Genomic DNA, 25,096 nt, shown 5'->3' with positions numbered 1-25,096 from the left:
CTACTTCCCTATACTTGCTTGGGCTAAAAAAAAATTACTTGATGTGATTTTTTTTCTTAAATTTCCCAATTAAGACTTAGTCTGGTTTTCTAGACCTTTGTTGAATACTTGTGAGAGGAGAGTTTATGTGTACTTCTTCCTGCTACTCTGCCATCTTGGCTGGTCTCCACCACACTTCCTTCTACATCACTGAGATCATTGTACAATTGAAGCATCATAATACTGAAATATATTTGGTATTAACTTAAGAAGATATGCATGGCAGGGTAGAGCCAAGATGGCGGATCGCATGAGCTCTCCTTCTGTTCCCTCAAAAAAATCAAGCCTCTAAATGGATTCTGAAACTACAGAACTTGCAAAGAGACAGAGAGACACAGTCTTCCAACCAGAGATAATTTAGAAGACTTCAGGAAAGGTCGGTCTCACTCGGGCAAAAGGGAGGATCAGCTCACTGCAGTGAGCATGCAGAAGAGGGTGGGGCAAGTCAGCAGGAAGCTGTGAGCCACAGCTGAGCAACTGAGGCCCTTGGATCCTGGCACAACAAGCCGGTGGTGCAGCAGAACAGTGGCAAAACCCACCTGCACCAGCTGAGAGGGCAGGTTGCCAGCTGGAGGGACACCCACAGGACAGGCCTACTGATCCCAGGGTGCTCAGACAAGAAGTCCAGGGCCAGGTCCACTGATCCCAGCGCACTCTGACAGGAAGTCCAGGGCAGTGAAAAATCTACAAGCCATAGAGGCCTCAATGTAGAGAGCAAGTGACACAGCCCCTATATCCCAGCACAAGAAGCTTGAAACAGGGACCCTGGTGCCCCCAGAGGAGACCTCAACTTAAAAAATAATAATAATAAGGTGCATTATGAGTAAAAAACAAAAAAGAGCTCTCACCATTGAGAGCTTCTGTGTTGACAGGGAAGAGGCAAACACAAATTCAGATGAGGACAGCACACCCAAATTGCCTACATGTGAAGCCTCAAGAGGGAAGATGAATTGATCTCAAGAACAAAAACCCTTCTGGGAGGAGCTCAAAAAGGATTTAAAAAATCAATTGAGGGGCAGCTAGGTGGCACAGTGGATAAAGCATCGGCCTTGGATTCAGGAGTACCTGAGTTCAAATCCAGCCTCAGACACTTGACACTTACTAGCTGTGTGACCCTGGGCAAGTCACTTAACCCCCATTGCCCTGCCAAAAAAAAAAATCAATTGAGAGAAATGAAAGCAACACAAGAAAATTATGAAAAAAGAATCAGCAGCTTGGAAAAGGAAGAAGATATGCATGAGAACTTTATAAATATAATTAGAAAGCTATTAGGATAGAAATAAAAAGTAAGCTAATAGAACAAAACCTTTACACAGGGAGAGGGCAAAGGAATATAGTAAAAAGTGAAAGATTTATGCAGTCTGAAGAGAAACCAAAATATAAGAGCAAAGAAATGTAGTAAAAATGTCATAATATTCCAAATTATTCAATACATCTGATGCAAGGTCAATTAGAATACTAATGAGCTACTTTATGCAACTGGTTAAAATAATACAATAGAAACAGAGAATACTAAGAGGTATTCTGGGGGGAGGGGAAGACTAGTGAGAAGGTACTTACTTTATCAGACATTTAAACACATTATAAACCATTAATTATCAAAATCGTAGTATTAGCCCCCCCAAACTCCAGAAAAATGGATCAACGTAACTGAAACCCTTGTGTCAGGAGAGCCCCCCTGATGTGGAGGCCCAGGTGCATTTAGACAGCCTTGAATTTCTCTGATTGGCTCGTTGCCCACATCCAGGTTATGTTGGAACTTTAGTATTTGACACTCCTCCAAGGATAGTTCCAATTACAATCCCCAGACTAGAACATAAATAGTTTTATTTATAAATTAATGAAGATGCTGGAGGTAGGATTCAATTGAATCTATAAAAAATAATAATGTTCATCATTGAGTAACATTCTCTCTAAAGAAATGTACAAGGAGCAGCTAGGTGGCACAGTGGATAGAGCACCAGCCCTGGAGTCAGGAGGACCTGAGTTCAAATTTGGCCTCAGACACGACATTTACTAGCTGTGGGACCCTGGGCAAGTCACTTAACCTCAATTGCCTCACCAAAAAAACAAATAAATAAAATGTACAATTTATAACATTGCCCTGGACAAGAAAGAGGGTAAATTGGTATTCCCCTCTGTCTGCAAGGTAAGTGCTTGCTGCTTAGAGCACTCACTTATTTCTCAGCACATAGTTGCAGTTACCTTGACACTGTTCCTTCTTGGTCCCCTCCATGGTTCTCTTTCCTGAAGCTATAGCTATCCTCAGCAATCATCAAATAGTAGTTGGTCTATCATCTTGTTTTCTACAGCTCCATTTCCCATAGGGCTCCTCAGAGCTCTCTTCAACTTTCCTTCCTAAAGTTTTCCACTCTTATTCTGGAAGCTTTCTTTATTTCCCAGGAGGTGGTTATTTTGCTGTTAAAGAGCCTCCTGCCCTCTGAAGTTCTGTTTTTCATACTTGCCTCCAGTGGATGGTGGACATCCAGGGGACCAGCTCTCTAACAATGCCCCATATGGTAAAAAAAAAAAAAAAATTAGTTGTATTTACAGTTCAAAGATATAATTCCTTGATTCTTTTGTAAAAATAAACAAAGTTTTATTGTTGTCTTTTATTTTTACGTCACATTCATTTACGGATATCCCCCTCCCTTGGAAGAAAAGAAAATAATTAAACAAAAATAAGGTCTGTAAATACAGTAACCATCCCCTGGACAATTATTGGCTTTCAGTTACTCAGAATTGATCTTCCTCTTCGTGAGACTGTAAGCCTTTTGTTTTTAACCCACACAGTCCCATTAGCCCCATGCCTCACTCATCGAAGGCTTTCCAAGCACTAGAACAACATTTGGTGTATATCACAAGCTATCCCCTGTCTCCAATAACATGTGGGTTCACAGAGACATTATTTCTTATTTCCTCCAACCTCCAGCATCTGGACAGTGCATCTCTTCCTCATATCTATACTTCACACTGGGGTTTAGAAGGAACATCCTTCTTTGTTCCTAATTACTCCTCCACCTTCTGCTTTCCCCTATGCTCGGTGTGCCAATTTATTCAGATTAGACTGGATTCTCAAAATATCTCAAAAAGGGAGGTGAGATGTCACTGACTCCTTCTGATGCAGGCACCCATGCAACAAAAAGTGAGATTTAGGGGCGGCTAGGTGGCGCAGTGGATAAAGCACCGGCCCTGGATTCAGGAGTACCTGAGTTCAAATCTGGCCTGACACTTGACACTTAGTAGCTGTGTGACCCTGGCCAAGTCACTTAACCCTCACTGCCCCGTAAAACAAAACAAAAAAACAAAACAAAAAGTGAGATTTATATAGTCTCTGGTATATAATAGAATTGTGATCCAATAGAAAGAACTGAATTATGCAAAAGGTTAATGAGTGTAGCAGCCTTTGTGTCAGAGGCTTTCACATGACACATAAGGCTTAGACACACTGTTCTTTTTTCCCCCATTTTATTGTATTTTTATTTATTTTGTTAAATATTTCCTGATTACATTTTTATATTTTTATGTAAGTAGTCTTTTATTTTTTCCAATTATATGTAAAGATAGTTTTCAACATTCATTTTTTATAAGATTTTTATTTCCAAATTTTTCTCCCTCCCTCCCTTCCCCAAGACAGAAATTAATCTCATATAGGTTACACATGTACAATCATGTTTAAACATATTTCCACATTAGTCATATTGTGAAAGAAGAAACATCAGAAGGACACACATACAAGCCCAACAAAGAAAGTGAAAATAGTATGCTTCAATCTATATTCGGACTCCATAGTTCTTTCTCTGGATGTGGAGAGCATTTTCCATCATTAGTCTTTTGGAATTGCCTTGGATCATTGTATTTCTGAGAAGAGTTAAGTCTATCACAGTTGATCATCACCCTACGTTGTTGCTATCATGTTCTCCAGGTTCTGTTCACTTCACTCAGCATCAGTTCACATAAACCTTTCCAGGTCTGTCTGAAATCTGCCTGCTCATCATTTCTTACAGCACTATAGTATTCCATTACATTCATATACCACAACTTGTTCGGTCATTCCCCAAATCACAGGCATCCCCTCAATTTCCAATTCTTTGCCACCACAAAAAAAGAGCTGCTATAAATATTTTTTGTACATGCAGATCCTCTTTCTTTTTTTATGATCTGTTTGGGATACAAATACCTAGTAGTGGTATTGCTGGGTCAAAGGGTATGTACAGTTTGGTTGCCCTTTGGGCATAGTTCTTGGACACATTTTGAAGGATTTCTCAGATCTCTGGCTCTTTGCTTCCACTCAGAAAACCCCGGGAACTTTACTAAATGATACTATGTAGTGTTGTACTATTACCAAACCCCTTTGTAAGCACACATTTCATAAAGTTCAAAGAATAAAAGTATTATTTACAAGTCAAAGACAATAGGACTCTTATAAGAACTCGTGGAAAACAGTGACTCTCAGCAATAAGTAGTATTTCCCTAGAGATCTGTATAACCTTACTGACAAAGGGTGTTCAATTTTTAAAATACAGAAACACTTTTTACCAAAAAAAAAATCTTGAATGAAAAAAACTTTAAGGTGGTGAATGTTTTTATATTAGTTTATGTTTAATTTAAAAATCAAATTGGGCTGGAGTAGATTAAGCAGAGTGGGGAGAAACCAAAAAGAGACTGGAAGAGAAAGAGTTAACACATAATCTCTGAGTACATACCCCACCGCAACCAGTTGAAACACCACACCCAAGAAGTGATTTCCTACCAGATTTAAGCCTTGTTTAGACCTTAATTTTGGTATGAGTAATTTTTTGCACGTATTTCCATAAGAAGTTTAAAATAGTTGACATCATTTCTTGGCAGCTGCAACCGGAGGCATAACCCCTGACTATGAAAAGAAATGTACCCTAGAGATTAAAGTCTCTCTAAGGTCAGGGTGAAGTTGGAGTCCACACAAAAAAGAAGCATCTTTAATTGCTGTTTATATTAGAAAGGTTTTAGGACAGAAAAGTAATTTCCATTAAGGAATTTTCTCCTCAAGTATGGGCTAGTATCCTTCACTCCAATTTCCCATTACAGGGTGTGTATACATGATTTCCCCCAAATCAAATGTGAGCTCCATGAGATCAGCCTCTATTTTTCTTTTGTCCTTTTTTATCTAGCTCTAAGCACAGTACCTGGACACATAGTAGGCATTCAATTGTTGATTGATAATATCTGTAAAATGTTTTGTAAGGTGTAAAGTGCTGTGTAAATATCAAATGTTATTCACAATGAACTGTAATGAAGTCCTGGATTCAAATCCAGAAGAAATGTAATCCTCTCCTTGGGATCCTGGACTTCTTTTTTGTGTTTGTATCCCTAGTCATGGCTCCTTTACTGGCTGTGTTACCCTGGGCAGGTCACTTAACCCTGTTTGTCTCAGTTTTCTCATCCGTAAAATGAGCTGGAGAAGGAAACAGCAAACTCCCTTAAATTTGCCAAGAAAACCCCAAATAGGGTCACAAAGAGTCAGACACGACCAAAATGAATCCAAAACAATTCCTAATGACTAGGGTGGTACTAGCAAAGTTCTTTTTTCCCTCCTCTTCCTGATTCCATTTGGGGCTTTCTTGGCAAAGATACTGGAGTGGTTTGCCATTTCCTTCTCCAACTCATTTTACAGATGAGGAAAGTGAGGCAAACCGGATTAAAGGTCTTGCCCAGGGTCACACAGTGTTTTAGGTCACTTTTGTACTCAGGTCTTCCTGATACCATGTCTAGCACTCTATCCACTTCACCATCTAGTTGCCCTAGCAAAGTTCTTAATAAAAGTTCCTTGAATTTGCTTGAAACGGAGCTCTGTATAACCCTCCTCAAGTCACTCACCTCCTAAACTTGTTTCCCTTTCTTGTGTTACAAACCTCAAAGGTCAGCTATGAGGGAAGTGCTTTGTAAATCTTAAAGTGTTATATAAACATATATTATTACTTAAATTTCTAAATTACCTTTTAGGGAGCAGTGGCTTGGATCAAGTTAGGGTTAAGAAGGCCAAGGTTAGAATCCCGCCTTCGACTCTTACAGTGTGACCCAGACTGAGTCATTTAACCTTACAAAGTCTCAGTTTATTCATCTGTAAAATGGCTGGTGGTGTGGACTCCATATTCTCTAAATTCTAAACTTCAGTTTTCTAAACTTCCGATCCAAGGCTGGTTGTGTGACCTTGGGTGAGTCATTTAACCTCTTTGGGTCTGTTTCCTCATCTGTAAGATGGGGGTGGGGCGTGGGGGACGGGGGGGTACACTACATTGTTTCTACAACCTCTTCCAAGTTCTATATTTCTGATCCCTGGGACAGGTCTCGCCGGTCTTTTACGGGACTACAATTCCCATGACGCCCCGCAATAGAAAACACGTACACGCACGCGCTGGCGGGGACGGCGGGAGGGGGCACGAGTCCTAGAGAATAGCCGGGTAAGAGTAGGTACAGCTACTGACTACGGGCTCCGGCGGTGGGGTCTGAGCGGAGCACCTGGGACTGGAGACCCAGGAAGTGGGCGGCGGCGGCGGCGACTGGCAGCCCTCGCGGGCGTCAGGTAAGCGCTCCTCCAGGACTTTCCAGGAAGTCAGTCCGCCCCGAGAATGCGGGCCGGGTTGTTGGACCGGCCATAGTGTCTGAGGAGGGAGCGGCTCTCGCCTTGCTTCGCCTTGGCTCCCGGCTTCCTCCTCTTTTGTCAGGCTTGTCCGCCGCCGGCTGTGGGGAGCAGCCGGCTGGCTTTCGGGGGGCGCATCCGGCGGCCGCGAAGGGAAGTGGGGCTGGCTGGGCGTTGCCCGCGCGCCTCGGAGCGGTGCACAGGGGGAGCCCCCAGGGGGTTGCGCGCTGTATGCCGCAGGTATCGGCTGCTGGAGGCGCGCGGGAGGCAGCGTCCGGCCCGGCCCTGCGGGCGTGCGGGGCTCGGGACTTTGGCTACCAGCTCCCTGCGCTGTTGCTCGGAGCTTCGGAGCCCGGCGCGCCCCACCTCCGGCTATCTGGGCACGTCTGGCCTTCTAGGAGGCTGCACAAAGTTGTCCGGACAGTCAGCTGTCACGGACGATTTATCCGTCGGGTTTTGCAGTTGCATTTTAAGTTTCTCGTCTTGCATTGAAAGGAAATTCCTTATTCCCATCTGACCCAAGTGGGCATGCACTGTGCAGCCCTGCGTACAGGTATCTGGAAGGCAGGATTACGTCACGGGGCGTTTGCTTTACAGAAGTTGGAGTTTTCCTTTGTAAAAAATAAATCCTGTTTTACAGGTAGAATACAAAACTGCCACGGTTTATTGTTTTGTTAAGGATAACTTTTCCAACTTGTCCTTGGTGTTTCTTAGCGAAAAGTCATCTGGTAATGAAAACTACGGTAAAAAACGAAAACCAGAAGGTCATAACTTCAACAGGAAATAGGCGTGTTGATAGGAGATTAATGCAGAGACTTGGCTTTTTGGATAACTTGGTTACAATGGACCTTTTCCCCGTTTGCTCCCACAAAAAAAAAATTTCGAGTGGAAGGTGGTGTAGTTCGTGTTTCTACCTTTATTTAGTTATTTATCAGCTTTCAGTAGTTTTAGTTATTAGGCCTGTTCAATTTGGCCTGAAAAAAAAAATTACTTTGGAGTCACTTGTTTATCATTGCTAGTCCTTCTTGCACCTTCTTAGCTTTATAACTAGGCTAAGAGACTAAATTTATTATAGGTTGCAGAATTCCCTTTCCAGCAGACTGAAAGCTGATGCAAAAGGGAATATCAAAGAACCAAAGCCAACTGAAATCTCCTTTGGTTTGCTGTCTGGACTTGCTTGGCCTTATTTTCTTCATTCCTGTAGAATATAAGCTCCTTGAGGACAGGAAATGTTTTTCATCTTAACCTTACTCTTGTTTATAATCGGCAAGCATTTATTAAGTGCCTACTGTATGTTCTATGCCCTGTGCTAATTGCCTGAGATATAAAGAAAGGCAAAACAAGCCATCAAAAACAGTACCTTGTATACAGTATGCATTAATAAAAGCATGTTGAATTGAATTGTAACATGGGGAGAGGACTGACCTTAGGTCCCTTCCTGTTTTTGAAGCCTTTGATTCTATTATTTTCCTTTCATAACAGGTCACACATACTGGAAGTCTCAAAAATCTCATTGCAGGTTCCAGCTTTGAGAGTTTAAAATTGCACTAAAACTTTTGTATAGTATAAATACTCTAGCAGTTACAAAGTGCTTTCCACACTGTGATTCTGAGGTTGTTAGTACTGCAAGGACTATTCCCCGTTTTACAGATGGGAGAACTAAAGCTCATAAAGGTGAAATAATTTGCTTACACTTACCAAGACTAAAATTCATGTCTTCTGACTCTAAATCCACTGCTTTTCCCACAATCCCATGCTCCCTTTCCCTGCCTACTTTCCTTTAGTCTTGTGTTATTGTTAAGTCATGTATGATTCTTTTTGACCCCATTTGAGGTTTTCTTGGCAGAGATACTGGAATGGCTTTCCTTCTCCACCTGATTTTACAGATGAGAAAACTGAGGCAAACAGGGTTAAGTGATTTACCCAGCTATTAAGTGTCAGGCTGGATTTGAACTCATGTCTTCCTGACACCAGGCCCAGCACTCTATCCACTTTGCCACCTACCTGCCCTTAGTTTATAAACCTATCCCTTCAATTTATGACAGGAATTTAGAACTACTTCGTTAGATGAATATTTATAATTTCATGCCTAAAATACTACTCATTTTTATCACATTCTTTTCTCAGATAGGAAATACCATATGAAATAGTTGTTAAAAATTCCCTTAGAGGGGGAAGCTAGGTGGCACAGTGGATAAAAGCACCGGCCCTGGATTCAGGAGGACCTGAGTTCAAATCCAGCCTCAGACACTTGACAGTTACTAGCTGTGTGACCCTGGGCAAGTCACTTGACCCTCATTGCCCCGCCAAAAAAAAAAATTCCCCTGGAGCAAGTTTGTGACACGGGGTAGGTAATGAGTTTGGATAGGTTGTGTTTGAGATAGCATCAGGATATCCAGGTGCAGGTATCTAGGGGATGGACTTAAGGGAGTTTTCCTTTGACTTTGTCTGGATTGTCAAAACACAAGAGGCAATAAGATCAATCCATTTCCTTTTCTAAATGAAGATTAGGTCAGTTTGGTTGCCATCCTCACAGCCTGCATCATAGGATCATAAATTTAGATCTAGAATGAGCCATAACATCAAGTCCAAATCTCCACGTTTTACAAATGGGAACACTGAGAAGTAACAATGATTGTTAAAGGTCATGTAGGTATTAGTAGCAGACTTAGAATTTGAACCTTGCTCTCTTGATTCCAAATCCTGCACACTCTCTCTCTCTCCCCACATTCTTCAATGATCCCCATGGATTAATCCTGTCCTTCAGATTGGGAGATAGAGAAGAGTGGTCATAGTAGGTTGTGAAGAAGCATTTATTAAGTGCCTTCTACTTGCCAGGAACTATGCTGAGTGCTGGGAATACAAAGAAAGGGAGAAAAACAAAAACCAAAACCTAGTGCTTGGTCTCAAAGAGCTCATGATCTAATGAAGACAGCAGTCAAACAATTGTGTATAAACAAGATCTGTACAAGATAAATTGGAGATAATAGAAGACCCTAGCCTTAAGGTGAGGTAATATTGATGGTTTGGGGTAAGGAGAACTAGAGAGTATATTCCTTTTCCTGGGGAAATTACTTTTCTATCTTAATGCCTCTGAATTGTGTCCAGAGGAGGGCATCTGTGGTGGGGTAGGGAAGTGAAACCATGCCATATAGGGAATAGTTTAAGTAATTAGGGCTGTTTAGCCTGGAGAAGAGAAGACATACGGGAGATATGACAGTAAATTTCAGTTCAATAGAAGAAAGCTGAGAACTTTCCAAAAATGGAATGGTTCACCTCAAGAATTAGTTTCCCATTAGGCAGAGTCTCAGTGATTCACTTGTTAGGATTATTATAGAGGAGGGATTGTGTCACGGACCTTTTGACAATCTGGTGAAGCCTTTGGAAACCTCAGAACAATGCTGCCTACATTTATAATCGAAGGAAATGGTAAATTTGTTAGAGCTTAGTGAAAAGAAAGATGCAATTTGTTTTCCCATCCGAATTCATGGACCCCCTGAAATCTGTCACTAGATTCCATGGTAAGAGCCCTTGTTATAGAGAGCATTGGTTGTTTGGAATAAATTATTGGGGGGGACTGGGCAATAAGGGTTAAGTGACTTGCCCAGGGTCACACAGCTAGTAAGAGTCAAGTGTCTGAGGCTGGATTTGAACTCAGGTCCTCCTGAATCCAGGGCCAGTGTTTTATCCACTGAGCCACCTAGCTGCCCCCAGAGTAAATGACTTTTGAGGTCCTTTCCAACTATTAGAAACAGAGGAGAAAGGAGAAAAAGACTCTTCCTGGCTTCTTTCAAGTCCTAGCCAAAACTTTTACCTTCTACCAGAAGCTTTTCCCAGCCCCTCTTAATTCCAGTGCCTTCTTTCCACTAATTATTTCCTATTTATTCTGAATGTAACTTGTTTTTATATATTTGTATGCTTGTCTCCCTCACTAAATTATGAGCTCCTTAAGGGCAGTCACTATCTTCTTGCCTTTTTTTTTTTTGGTATCATCAGCACTTAGCACAGTGCCTAGCATGTAGTAGGTGCTTAATAAATGTTTACTGACTAACTGGGCATAATGGAAAGAATGCTGCACTTAAATTCAGGAGAGAGACCCACACTCTAATCCCACCTTCATTAGTTGTGGGCTGTGAGCAAGACACGTTTTCTAAGCCTGGTACCTCATCTAGAAAAATAATAACTATAGTAGCTTCCTCCCAGGGTTGCCATGAAGATCAAATGAGATATTATTATATCTATAAAACATTTAGAAACCTAATTGTTAGGTAAATGTCAGTCATGATTTAACAGAGGCAGAGGAAGGAAGAGACTGAAAGACAATAGGAGAAGGAATGAGAGTGAGAGTGTGGACAACAAAAGGATTCTTAGGTTCAGAAATGAGTGTTAGTTGAAAACAAACTGTTCTTGTCAGAACTTTCCTTGTCACTTCTTGATTTATATCTTCTCTAGTCACACCTTATTGCCACTTTTTGATCCAGATTCCTTACACCAACACCATGAGGCAGAATGGAAGGGAAATATGAGAGCGACTAGAAAGCTCTTTGAGCCACTAGTGATCCACTGTACACAGCATGACAAAACACCATATTAGGAAAACATGAAGAATTAAATTTTCTTTTGATAAAAGTAACCGGCATTTAATGTAGTGCTTTAGCATTTTGGTCTCACTCTAACCATGTGAGATAGATACTATTGGTATTAATAGCCCCATCTTACAGATGAGGAAACTGAGGTTAGAGAAGCAGGTAAGTGACTTTCTTATGGACAGCCAACGTGTGAATCAGGTTTCAAATCCAGCTCTTCCTCTCTCTAAGTGCAGAAATATACCAATAAATATTTTATGAAACAATTTATCTGTAATCAGTTTGATTCCTTACAATAATGTAGGGGAGTAGAAGATCCCCAAATAATTTATATTTGGCTATTATATCTGAAAACATGTTTAAAGTTCCAGAAATTCACTTTAAAGTACAAAAAAATGAAGCCTCCTTCAAAAGTAGAGTTAGAGCCAAGTTGCATGGTAGTTATAATCTAGACAATTCTTTTTTCTTTTTTTTTTGTGGACCAATGAGGGTTAAGTGACTTGCCTAGGATCACACAGCTAGTAAGTGTCAAGTGTGTGAGGCTGGATTTGAACTCAGGTGCTCCTAAATCCAGGACTGGTGCTTTATCCACTGTGCCACCTAGCTACCCCCTAATCTAGACAATTCTTATTCTTTTTACGAAATTGTAAGCTCTTTCTGAACCCCTGTTTCACACTGGAAATAGACTGAAGCTGATCCAAAAATTTTTTCCATTTATATTTTTCGTAGAAAAGGAATGGTAAATAATTATTTGTATTTCAAAGGGTTTTTTTCCCCCCTGAAATAACTTTGAAAGATTTAAGGACTCTGATTAATGTAATAACCCACCATCATTCCAGAGTACTGCTAATGGAGCATGCTACCTACCCCCTGACAAAGAGGTGATTACATCAAGGTGCACAATGTTTTTTCAGACCTGGCCATTGTAGGAGCTTGTTTTGCTTGACTATGCATATTTGTTAGGGGTGTTTTGTTTTTATTTTTTCTATTTCTTTTTGGGGGGAGGAGTTAGCAAGAGAGGGAAGACTAGGAAGAGGGTTGTCAAGAACGACAGAAAAGAGGATTGTTAAAACATTTTTTAAAATGCACAGAAAAGAGGGAAAGTCAAAAGGAAACAAATCAAGGGAGAGAATTTTTAAAGCCACATGTTGCTCTTATATACTTAAAGAGAAAAGCAGGTGTAAGAAATGATGAGCAGGAGGAGTTCAGAGAAACCTGGAGGGTCTTGCGTGAGCTGATGATGATTGAGATGAGCAGAACCAGAAGAACATTGTACACAGTACCATCAACATTGAGTGTTGATCTACTGTGATGGACTATATTCTTACCAATGCAATGGTACAGAAGAGTTCCAGGGAACTCATGATGGAAGAGGATCTCCAAATCCAAGGAAAAAAAAAAAAGAACTGTGGAGTATAGATGCTGAATGAACCATACTATTTCTTTTGTTTTTGGTGCTGTTGTTTTTTTCTATTTTGAGGTTTTTCATCATTGCTCTGATTTTTTCTTTTATAACATGACTAATGCATAAATAGGATTAATGTTATTAGGTGTGTGTATGTATATATATATATATTACTCTCTCTATATATATATTACTATATATATATATATATATATATATATATATAAAACCTATATCAGATTACCTGCTGTCTAGGGGAGGGGGAAGGGAGGGGAGGGAGGGAGAAAAATCTGAAATTGTAAAGCTTGTATAAACAAAAGATGAGAACTATCTTTACATGTAACAGGAAAAAAATACTTTATTAATTTAAAAAAAGAGAGAGAAAAGCTGGGGGCAGCTAGGTGGTGCAATAGATAGAGCATCGGCCCTGGATTCAGGAGGACCTGAGTTCAAATCCGGCCTCAGACACTTAACAATTACTAGCTGTGTGATCCCGGGTGAGTCACTTAACCCCTATTGCCTCGCCAAAAAAAAACAAAAAAAAAAAAGAGAGAGAGAAAAGCAGGCTGTATGCAATTGATAGTCACAGTTTTATAAATACAGTCCTCTTTCTCTTGTATTTTTTAAATGGAAATGAGTTTTTTAAGTGTCTGGTTCAGAATAAAAATGTATATGTTTATATATGTGAGTGTGTGTATGTATATATGTGTACACACACACATATATAAATTTTTTTATACATAGGCCTTTCCTAAGGGCTTAGAGAAAGTTAAAATATCCACAAAGGGTGTCTTTAATTAGAATAACTGCTGTCAATAAACTGAATAGAAAAATGCTATACACAATCATGAGTGAACTGCAAAGTTGCTTTTGCTTCCTGATAATAGGATAAATTTGCTTTTCTCCTCCTCCTTCTCCCATCACCAGACTCCTATTTCAAGTGAATCTTTGAGGAAAGGGTCGTGGTATTCCAGACAGAGCCCCAAGAGGGAGGAACTGTCTCCATTCCCCAGATGTTCCTTAGTGTTTTACCAACAGCCTGGTGGAAATCTCTTGTTCAGCTGAAAAGCATTAGAGCAAGCACTGGCTATATGTAATACTTTTATTAGCCTTTTATGATCCACTGCATACCCATTTTCCTTGCAACGGTCTCTGAGTTTACATTTCATTGGTTCAGAGATCATTTTTTAAAAAGTTTTATTGATGACTTTTGTTTTTCTATCACAATCATTTCCCCTTAATTGCCCCTTCACTCATCAAACCCTTTTTTTTTTTTTTTGCTGGGCAATGGGGGTCAAGTGACCTGCCCAGGGTCACACAGCTAGTAAGTGTCAAGTGTCTGAGGCCGAATTTGAACTCAGGTACTCCTGAATCCAAGGCCGGTGCTTTATCCACTGCGCCACCTAGCTGCCCCCCAAACCCTTTCTTGAACAAAGAAAAACAGTTAAGCAAAACCTGTAACTATGTCTGACAATATATACCATATTTTTATATCTGTAGGCCCTCCTACCTCTACTGAGCAAAGGGAAGTGTTTTTCATTATTGGTTTTCATAGATTGATAATCAGATTATTGTCTGGCTTTATATATTGCTAACATCTAGATTGAAAGATCTTTGAAGAAAGAACAACTAGGTTGGAGATGAGGAAAGATAACAATCAATGGAGAGTCTTTGAAAAATAAAGGAGGAAAAGTAGCCCCTAGATAGGATCACTTTTTTATGAAAACTCTACCCAAGAGGGGCAGCCAGGTGGCACAGTGAATAGAGCACCGGCCCTGGAGTCAGAAGGACCTGAGTTTAAATTTGGTCTCAGACACTTGACACTTACTAGCTGTGTGACCTTGGGTTAAGTCACTTAACCCCAGTTGCCTCACCAAAAAAAAAAAAAGAAAAAGAAAATTCTATCCAAGAAAAGTTAGCAACATTAAGGTAGCTTTTATGGCTATGTTTGGGAATCCTTGGACAGCATAGGTCTAACCATATCATCACCCCTACTTTGTGAGTTTCAGAGGTTTTCTGTTACCCCCAGTATCAAATATAAGGTCCCTCTCTTTTGTATTAAAGCTTTTCATAGCCTGTCTCTTCTCTGCCTTTCCAGTCTTATACTGTACTTCTCTCCACATTCAATTAGAGTTTTATGAAAACTCTTCAAGGGAAAACAAGTTAGGAACATTAAGGTAGCTTTTTAAAGGTTGAATGGGCCTACTTGCAGTGTCTGGAACAGGATATTTCATCTCCAGCCTTTGCATTAACCGTTTCCCATAAATGAAATGTACTGCTGTCTTATATATTCTGGCTTCAAAACTCCCCTCCTTTGGCCTTTCCTGATCCATCCAGGTGCTAATGGCTTCCCCTTTCAGATTACCTTCACATACCTTGATTATATCTTGTTTGTACCTAGTTATTTACATGTTGTTCTTCCATAAGTTCCTTCAGGGTGGTCTTTGCCTTTGTGTCCTTGGAGGAGAAGGGAACAAATATCAAGCACCTTTATACCTGGTACTATCCTAAGTGCTTTATAAATATCGCATTTACCTCACAGTCCTGTGCTGTTGTGATCCTTGTTTTATAGTTGAGGAAACAAGCAAACAGAGGTTAAATCCCTTAATAAGTTTGAAGCCAGATTTGAATTTAGATCCTCCTGACTCCAGGCCCCATCCCATGCTCTAGCCACATCAGCCTACATAGATCACATACATCACCTCTTCAGTTCTAAGAGGTTGGCTGAAAAACTCTCTGCTTTTCTGCCACTCCTATCAATTATCATTTCTATGACTGAATGGTTCCCCAAAAAGTCCTCCTGGATTATAGGTCCTCCTTGCAGGAAAAAGACAAGTAATGAAAGTTCCAAAGACAAAATAACAGTTCCATTTGCACAATTTTTTGAGGTTGATACAATGTTTTCTTCACAATGACCCTAGTCTGAATATCCTAGGAAACTTCTTCTCAGAGTGATTACTTGCCTAGAGCACACAACTAGTAAAAGTCACAGCTAAAACTCAAACCAAGAAATTCTAAGTCTTTGCTTATATACATCTCCATGCCTGGTGGTGATTTTTCCATTCACTAGAGGTCTTCAAGCAGAGTTTGGATGACGATTCTAACAGGTATGTTGTAGGGGGCATTCCAGTTCAGTTTCCTTATTTTTAAAATAAGAATGATAATAGCATCTACCTTCTGGGGTTGTGAGGACAAAATGAAATATTTTTAAAACACTATATACATTTTAGTTCTTATTGTAAATTGGACTAGGTTACCTCTTGTAGGATTTCTTTCTACTATTTCGTCTTAATCTTCAGGTATGTACCATACAGATGAATACAAATAGAAACACATAAACAGCCATTTGTTCCCAACCAACTAGTACTGTCGTGGGTCACAGGCTCCTGGAAACACCTAGGAAAGTGAATGAATGGTGAAAATGAAGGACAGGTGAGAAAGGGCAAGCAGAGTTATTTAAAGTAGTTTAGCTCTATTAAAAAAAAATCTTTGTTAATGTGCAGTTTCAGCTTTGTTGTTTTTACAAAGTTAAACTTACTTTTACATACTGTCCATTATAACATTGTTGCTATTTTTTCAATCTTAATAGTAATTTTTTAGTTACATGTTAAGATAGTTTTCAACATTTGTTTTTATAAGATTTTTAATTCCAGATTTTTCTCTCTCCCTTCCCTCACCCCTCCCCAAGACAGAAAGCAATCTGATATAAGTTATATATGTACAATCACATTAACATTGTTGCTGTTTTAAAAAGAACCTTTTGAATATAACCCTATCTACCCCAAGTAGATCAGTATTATTAAAAGTGGGTAGGAGTGAATTCTTTCACTTGAGGAATTGGAAGTAAAGCAACTCCAATTTGAATCTAGGAGCTAGGCCCAAAACTTAGAAGCCAAGTGAATTTTTCAACTTTCAAGAAAAACAAAAGAAAACAAAGAAGTAGTTCCAAACTCAGATAAATAAATCAAGGAGTTATGATTTCATCAGTATGGGAAATCCATCTTTGGAACCTACCAGAAATTAGTTTGTGTCTTAAAGAGATGCCTGAATGACTTGGGATTCTAACCCAAATATGATCCCAGGTGTTTCTGACTTCGTCTAGCATTCTGGTCATATGCCGCAACACTTCTCCAACTTCAGGTAGAGATCCAGATTAGTGTCACAGAGAGTCTACAGAAAGGTCTGGAAGAATTCTTTGGGAAAGCTTAAAGAGGGAGCTGAACATACCTTGGGGAGGTTGGGATTGGAATAAGGAGAGCCAGAAGCCATGTGGCCTTTTGCCTCTCCCTTTATTTCCTTTCTTCCCACTACCCTTCTTGTCATGTATATCTTGAATCCAAAGCCAGAGTAAGCTGAAACATGCTTTGGATTATATTCACATTGTTATGCTAAAGTGATGAGAATGGCTTGAATACCTATGAGTTGGAAGGATGAAGTATTATATAATTTAAGGTAAGATTTAAATAAAAAATCTAGATGCTATAAAATTGCCATGGGATTTTTCAGTGCCATACCAAATATGCAGTATAATTTTAGTACGTTTCACTCAGGCTATGGTGCATATGCCAATTATTACATACAATTGAAATATCAAGCAATATATGCGTTATTAAGTAGTATATAGAAATAAGTATATACAACATAAATACAAAATAATTTGGTGGGTTGGGTCAGATGAGGCTCATGTAGAAAGTACCACTTGATCTTTGAGAGGTAGAATAGAGGAGAGAGGACATTGAAGGCATAAGACATTGGAGGTTCCCCATTTGTGTATGGGGAGCAGGAAATAGGCTAGTTTGACTAGAATGTAGAGTAAGGTGGAGTTTTGTGATACCACTCAAGACAGACAGGGTCAAACACAGAATTTGTCTTTTATCATAGAGGTAATAGGGAACCACTGAAGCTTTTTGAGCAGGGGTGTGATATGATCATATATATGTTTTAAGAACATCTTTTTACCAGCTGTGTGGATGATAAATTGGAGAAGGGGAGAGTTTTAAGGAACTGTGGTTAATTGGGAGGCTATTGCAATAGTCTATTGAGAGGTAGAAAGGGCCTGAATTAGGGTTGTGTCCTTGTAAGTAGGAGGGTGGGGATAGATGTCAGACATGCTCCAAAGGTATGACTGACACAAGTAGGTGACTAACAGGTTATGGTTGGGGAAGGAGGGGAAAGAGTCAAGAGGATAATCCTAGAGGTTGTGAGTTTTGGTAACTGGGAGAATGCTTAATAAAGGGGATCTTTTTTTCTTTTTCTTTTTTTTTTTTGTGAGGCAATTGGGATTAAGTGACTTGCCCAGGGTCACGCAGCTAATAAGTATTAAGTGTCTGAGGCTGGATTTGAACTCAGGTCCTCCTGACTCCAGGGCCGGTGCTCTAGCCACTGTGCCACCTAGTTGCCCCAATAAAGGGGATCTTAAGAAGAGGATTTAGGTTTGAAGTAAAGAAAATAAGCTTTGTTTTGGACGAGCTGAAGTTAAGATAACAATGATACTTCAGGAAGAAGATATTCTGCAGATATTTGGTGGTAGAAGAGTAGAGCTTAGGACAGGAATGAAGATATAGATTTTGGTTTAATTTTCATAAAGCTAATAATTGGACCCTGAAGATAATGGTATCACCAAGAGGATCAAGAACAGAGCTCTCTAGAGTACCTCCACACATAAGAAAAATAGAAATGGATAGCAGTCCAGCCAAGGAGATTGGGAAAGAAAGGTCAGAGATGGAAGAACCAAGAGAGCAGGAAGGGGAAGGAAGGGCTGGGGTGGGTTGGTAGTGTCGAAAGTACAGATAGGTCAAAAAAAAGTACAGATAGGTCAGGAAGGTTAAGGACTAAGTCAAGGTCATCAAATTTAGTAAAAGATACTTTTGTGGAGATTGGTTTCTACTGAATAGTAGGTTAGAAATCACTTTTCAAGGGACTGACGAGCAAATTGGTGAAGAAGAATGAAGGGAACTAATATAGATGGCTTTTTAGGAGTCTGGCTGTGAAAGGGAAGGAAAGATAAAGGATAATAGAGCTTCAGGGAATGGCAGGTTCAAGTGAAAGGAGGTGGGGGTTTTTTGCTGTTAGTTTTTTGTTTGTTTTGTTTTTAAGATAGAGATCTGGCCATGTTTATAAACAGAGTAGGAGCCAGGTTGAAACCTGAAACAGTAGATATATGCTGGCTAAAATGTAATTTTTTGTATGTTTGTTTTTCTTTTTTTTTTTTTTTTTTTTTGTGGGGCAGTGGGGGTTAAGTGACTTGCCCAGGGTCACACAGCTAGTAAGTGTCAAGTGTCTGAGGCCAGATTTGAACTCAGGTACTCTTGAATCCAAGGCCGGTGCTTTATCCACTGTGCCACCTAGCTGCCCCCTAAAATGTAATTTTCAAGCGTTATCCTACTGGTCCTGAGCATTTCCTCAGCTCCTGTATTTCCAAAGGATTTGTTCCCTATTCCAATGTTTGTATTTTTCATTTCATCCAAGTACCTCTAATTTTCTGAAAGTGTTTGTGAGCAGCCCTAGTGAGGGGAGGTAGATTTTCTAGAGTAAATATCAATATAAACAATTCTACAGCTACATAATTGTTTACATTTAAATTAATTAATTTCAGTACAAAGTATTAAAACATCATTTCAGTATCTCCAAAGTTTGCATCAGGATTTTTATGTCCATTTTCATTCACTTTTCCTCACATGATCAAGTGTATGCTCGATTTGGTTTTGACTTTTTTTTTAAATGGGCATTATTTCAATAAGTTTTTCTTTTGTAACTAAGATTTAAGGGGGGGGGAATAGTTCCAACAAAACTAACCAAAACGTTGACTGTATCTAATAGCATGTGCAATCTGTAGAGCATATCCCTAACAAACAAATTATTGGGTCCAAGGATATGATTAAATTTTTATTCGTATTGCATATTGAGAAAAAATCTGCAAGTTTGCAGTTCCACTGGAAGAGAATGAATGTACCTGTTTTGAAACAACCTTCTCATCACAGAATTTCATTGTTTTTGTTTATATTTGCCAGTTTGGTGGGTGTGAGGTGGTACCTCAAAGTTGTTTTGATTTTCATCTCTAATTATTAGTGAAGTTGAGGATTTTTCAAGTGGTTGTTAAGATGAATTTCTTTTGAAAATTGTTTATTCATACCCTTTGACCATTGTGAACTAGTGTTACCAGTGTAACTTTTTAATGGTTCCTTATTTATTATAGATGTCAATTTTTTATCCATCATATTTGCTAATTGTTTTCATTATGACTTGTGCCTTGGTATAAGGCACTGCTATTAAGAAGATTCCATGTATCTTGTACCAGTTCAGATCGCAACTGTTGTGCAGTTTATAGCCTTAAACAGTTGACTGGCTCATTGAGAGAATGTGTGCACATATTCATTGGGTGTCAGAGGTTGGATTGAATTTAGGTTTTCCTAATACCTAGTGTAGCTCTATCCACCATACCATACTACCTCTCATTAGCTGAAATAGCTAACCTAATTATGTGTTTTACCTCTTCAGGCCTCAGGTTCTTAATTTATAAAGTTACAGATGTAGACTAGATCAGAAAAGAATCCATGGAAAGATTTCCAGGATCCTGTGAACTTGGAACATATGTAGTTTTATTTTATACATTTAAAAACATTTTTCTGAGAAAGGATCTGCCAACCCGACCAGATTGCCAAAGGGGTGCATGGCACAAAAACAAGGTTAAGAAGCCCAGGATTAAATGATGTTGAAGATGATACTGTTTCAGTTGAATTATGCTGTCATTCTAGTGGTACAAACTCTCAGGATTCTAGGATTGATTGGTGCAACATTAACTATATCTGTAGTATCTATGGGGCTCAGTCAGTCAGTCAACAAATACTGTGTGCTTACTATGAGCCAGGCAGTATGTTTTAGGGCTGGGGGAGGAGGATACTAAAGTGGAAAGTAGAGTTCCATCCCTTACAGAGTTTACAGTCTTGTTGAGAAGAGAAAGATCAGGGAGTAGTTAAGTATGGTTTCGTGGAAGTGGGACTTTGAGCTGGGTAGAATTTGGATAGAAGGGGAAGGGCACTCTGGGTAAGGAAACAGCATGACCAAGGAAAAGCAGGGAATGAAATGCACATAGTGCATTTGTGAGAAGTCCAACTAAAGTGGAGTGGGGAATAGTGTAAAATAAAGTTGGCTAGGGTAGGATGGGTCTAGATTATTAAGGGCCTTGAAAACCAGAAATCAGCAAGGAGATTAAATTTAATGTGATAGGAAATTACAAAATATTTTTAGCAATTTAATTTGAAAGCATTTTTAAAAAGATTTGTCTAACATATTTGTAGTATAAATTGGAAGCAAATATAACTTTAGAATCTAGGAAGCATGCTTAGAGTTTGCTATGTGGCCACAGGGGAGCCTAAGCAGAGCTTGCTTTGTTTAAAAAAAACACCACCACAAACCAAAAAATCACTTATAAGCCAGCTGTTTGTAGTTCTTCCCACTCCCCTCCAGCTGTAGAGGTCTCATATCCTGCAGCCTTTCCCTTTAGGTTGCAGGGTCCAGAAACACAGTACTTTGAAGCATGACCTCTACAGGCTTAAAGTAGTTTCTTCAGATCCTTGAAAGGGTCCTGATATCGTGTCCTTTGTCCATCTTCCCATTTGCAAAATTCAGTTAAAGAAGTTCTGTTTGAAGAAGTTCAGAAATGGAAAATTGTTATTGCATAACTAAAAAGTAATTTTTCTGTTGGTGCTAGTCTTTTTTTGGGGGGGCAGTTCAGAAATCCTCCTCAAAGACTCTTTTGTGCCAAATAATCTCTTCATAAAATCACTGTTTATTGTTATACTATGTTAGCTTTATGAGCCCGAGAACATTATGAAAAAGATGCTTTAATGTTAGAACAGAAAGTTGGAAGTTTGTTTCTAAAATGAAGAGATGGGAAGAAATGGCAAAGACAAGTGAGTTGTACAGTTTGGGAAAAGGATATGAATGGCTATGCAGCATAGTTCCTTCTAAAGCCATTCTTCAAAAATGTACTTCTGTAAGCTTAAAACTATTCAAAAACTTACCTGCCAAAGTCCCCTTTTCTGATTTCAAGATCCTTCTTCTAAAATTCTTTTACATTGTTTATTCTAAATCTCAAAAACCTGGTTCCTTTCTCTGAGAGTCTTGATACTACTTTTTGAAATGTTTAGATGAGGGAGAAAAATTAGACCCTTAATATCTTCTTATTTTTAAATAGAAGGAACTGGAAGAAATCAATCAACAAGTAAATTTAAGTTCCTCGTCTGTGTCAGGCACTGTGCTAGGTACTAGCAATACAACAACAAAAATGAAACAGTCCCTCCCCTTGAGAAGCTTACTTTCTATTGGGGGAGGTAAAGTGTACATATATTAGGGCAGCGAGGTGGCGCAGTGGATAGAGCACCAGTCAGGAGGACTTGAATTCAAATGTGGCCTCAGACACTTAACACTTACTAGCTGTGTGATCCTGGGCAAGTCACTTAACTCCAATTGGCTCACCCCCCCCCCCCCCAAAATGTACATATATCAGTGTATACAAAATAAATGAAAACTGATTTTTTAATGAGGGAGAACACTAACACTTGGTGGAATTAGGAAAGGCTTCATGTAGAAGGTGGTACTTGAGCCAAGTCTTCAAGAAAACAAAGGATTCTTGGAGATGGAAATAGGAAAGGAGTACAGTCCAAGCCAGTGCAAAGGTACCGAAATGGGAGATGAAAGAGGCGCGTGTAAGAGAAAAAGCAAGAAGGCCATTTGGCCTAGCCATGGAGTGTGGACAACAGTAATGTATAGAAAGGTTGGAAAGTTAGATTGGCACCAGGAAGAACTTTAAAGATGTGTTTATATTTGACCCTAGAGGAAGTAGGAGCCAGTGAATAGGGGAAACTTTTACTTTAGGAAAATCACTTTGATAGCCTTGTGGAAAGTGGATTGGAAAGAGGAGAGATTTGAGGCAGGAAGACCACTTTGGAAGATATTGCAGTAAATCCATGAGAGGTGATGATTACTTGTACTAGGTTAATATAACATGTGGCACATCTATAATACATCAGTTGAAGATTGAGGAAATAATAATAATAATGCTAATTCACATTTCTATAGCACTTGAAGTTTTGTGAAAAGCTTTCTTTACAATAGCCCTGTAAGTGGTCAGCAGTTGTCATCCCTGTTTCACAGATCAGGAAGTGGAGATTCACAGAAGTTAAGTCAAGAAGAATATATGCTTCTTTTAACAGTAGAATTAAATAAATATTTATTTGGAGCCTGCTTATGTGCAAAGCTCTAGGGATACAAGACAAAGGTTAAACAGCCCTTGCTTTTAAGAGTATTATAGGGGAATACAACATGTATAGAGATGACTATTAATTTAGGAGGAAAAGAGCACTAACAGCTAGGGAGAGCTGGAAGGCATCATAAAAGGTAGCATTTGAGCTAAGTCTTGAGGGAAGGTAGAAATTCTAAGAGATAGAGGTGAGGTTGAGGTGCATTCCAGACATAGGACCTCAGACTGCTTCATATGTGGAAATGGGAGGTGGGACTCATGCAGTTGGGGAGCAGCTAGTAAGCCAGTTTGGTTGGAATGTCAAGTTTCTGAATAGAGAGTCTGGAGAGGTAGGCTGGAGACAGATTATGGAGGGTTTTACGTGCCAGGCTGAGGAGTTTGTATTTTATTCTAGATGCTTGAAATATTTGAGCAGGGAGTGACATGGTCTGACTTGTGCCTTAGGAATATTATGTTAGTAACTCTGGAGAATGGATTAGAGAGAGTAAAGACTGGACACAGGAATCATAGATTTAGATCTTGAAGTAATCTTAGAAGTCATTTAGTTTACCCTCCTCATTTAACAGATGGGGAGACTGAGACCCAGGGAGATTAAGATTTGTATCAGGTTATGTAAAATAAGTGACATCTGCAGAGTTCCCACTTCCTGTGGCTACAAATCCAGTGTTCTTTCTGTTCTACTACCTTTTTGCAGTAGTCCAGATTAGAAATGATGAGTCCTTGAAATATGGAACCATGGTATAGTCTGTGAGTGGAGAGAAGAGGACACAGATGAGAGAGATGCTGTGGAGATAGACTTGGCAAGACTTGGCCAATAGTTGGTTATATGGGAGGGGGAAGTGATGAAAAGGGAAAAGTCAGTCAATAATGACTCTCAAATTTGTGAATTTGGGTGACTGAGGGCATGCTGGTGCACTTGACAGAAAGGTTTTGAGGAGGGTTGGATTTAGGGAAATGATAGTTTCATTTTTAACTTGTTGAGTCAAGGGATGCCAGTGGAACAAATATGGGACTAAAGTTGTAGAGAGAGATTAGGACTAGATATAAAGATAGAATCATGCGTAGAGATGTTAATTGAACCCATAGGCACACCAAATATGTGTACAGAGAGAAAAAGGTAGAGAGCCTTGGGGAACACATAGAGAGGGAAGTAGAATGAATAATCATCTGTCAGAGGAGACTGAGAAGGAATTGTTAGACAAGTAGAAGGAGAACCAAGACAGAGAAGGGAGGAAAATGTGTCTAAGAAGAGGCAGTTGTCATTGTCGTGCTGTGGGAAGTCTGAGGACTGAGAGAGGAACAATGAATAGTTGAGATAACTTTAGAGAGAATAGTTTCAGAAGAGTTTTGGATCAGAAGCCAAATCACAAAGGTTTGAGAAGGCGGTGGGAAGCAGAGGCAACGAGTAAAGATGGTACTTTCTAGGAGTTGGCTTGTGAATGGGAGAAAAGATACAGGACCGTTGCTTGAGGGCATGAGGATGAAGGTTATAAAAGCATATTTCTAGGCAGCAAGAAAGAAATGGGTGGATTAGAGATGAAAAAAAAGAGGCACGAGATCACAAAGGGTCAAGCTTTTGGAGCAGATGGACACATCTAAGATCAAGGGCACAGTCTGAAGGTTTGGCTTGGTCAAGGGAAGGGCTACCTCCATTTCAGAGCCTGACACCAAGGAGAAAATGAGAAGAGTTAATGTAGACATTTTGAGGTAGCAAATAGGGTAGAAGAGGGAGCTCAAGTGGATGGCCTTTGTTCTCAGTAAAATAGAAGGTAATATTCTCTGCTGAAAGGGGAGATGGAAGAAGGGCCTCTTAAACTTTTTCTACTCGTGACTCCGTTTTGCCTGATGAATTTTTACATGACCCCTGGTATATAGATGTATAAAATAGGTATACATTACCTTTTACTGATGCCAGAATTTTGTGACCTCCACATTCAGTTATGCAACCCCATATGCGGTCACAACCCATGGAAGGGGCCTGGTGCAGAGGATGATAACATCAGTCACAGAAGAATGAAGGTGGGGGCCCAGGTGAGATTGGATAACTAAGAGCTGAGTTAGTTTTTCAGTTACAAGCTACCAAGTAGCTATTTGATTCATTATGTTGCCCACTCCATTTAACTCTGGTTTGAGAAGTAATCATGTAGAAAGCTCATGCAGGTGGGACTTTTATTCTGATGTAAGGT

General features: G+C 39.6%; 1 protein-coding gene across 1 annotated transcript in view; it reads left to right on the top strand.

Annotated features, from left to right (window-relative positions):
• Nucleotides 1-6,453: 6,453 nt before the first annotated feature.
• TMOD3 (tropomodulin 3) overlaps nt 6,454-25,096 on the top strand; it is an 83,111-nt gene continuing 64,468 nt past the window's right edge. The window contains exon 1 of the mRNA XM_043985194.1: nt 6,454-6,601. The gene's annotated coding sequence lies outside the window, so the exon portion shown is untranslated. The remainder of the gene's footprint in view (nt 6,602-25,096) is intronic.

This window comes from Dromiciops gliroides, chromosome 2, assembly GCF_019393635.1.
Source record: "Dromiciops gliroides isolate mDroGli1 chromosome 2, mDroGli1.pri, whole genome shotgun sequence".
In the NCBI taxonomy this organism is placed as follows: Eukaryota; Metazoa; Chordata; class Mammalia; order Microbiotheria; family Microbiotheriidae; genus Dromiciops; species Dromiciops gliroides.
This window is presented reverse-complemented; position numbering and strand designations above follow the sequence as displayed.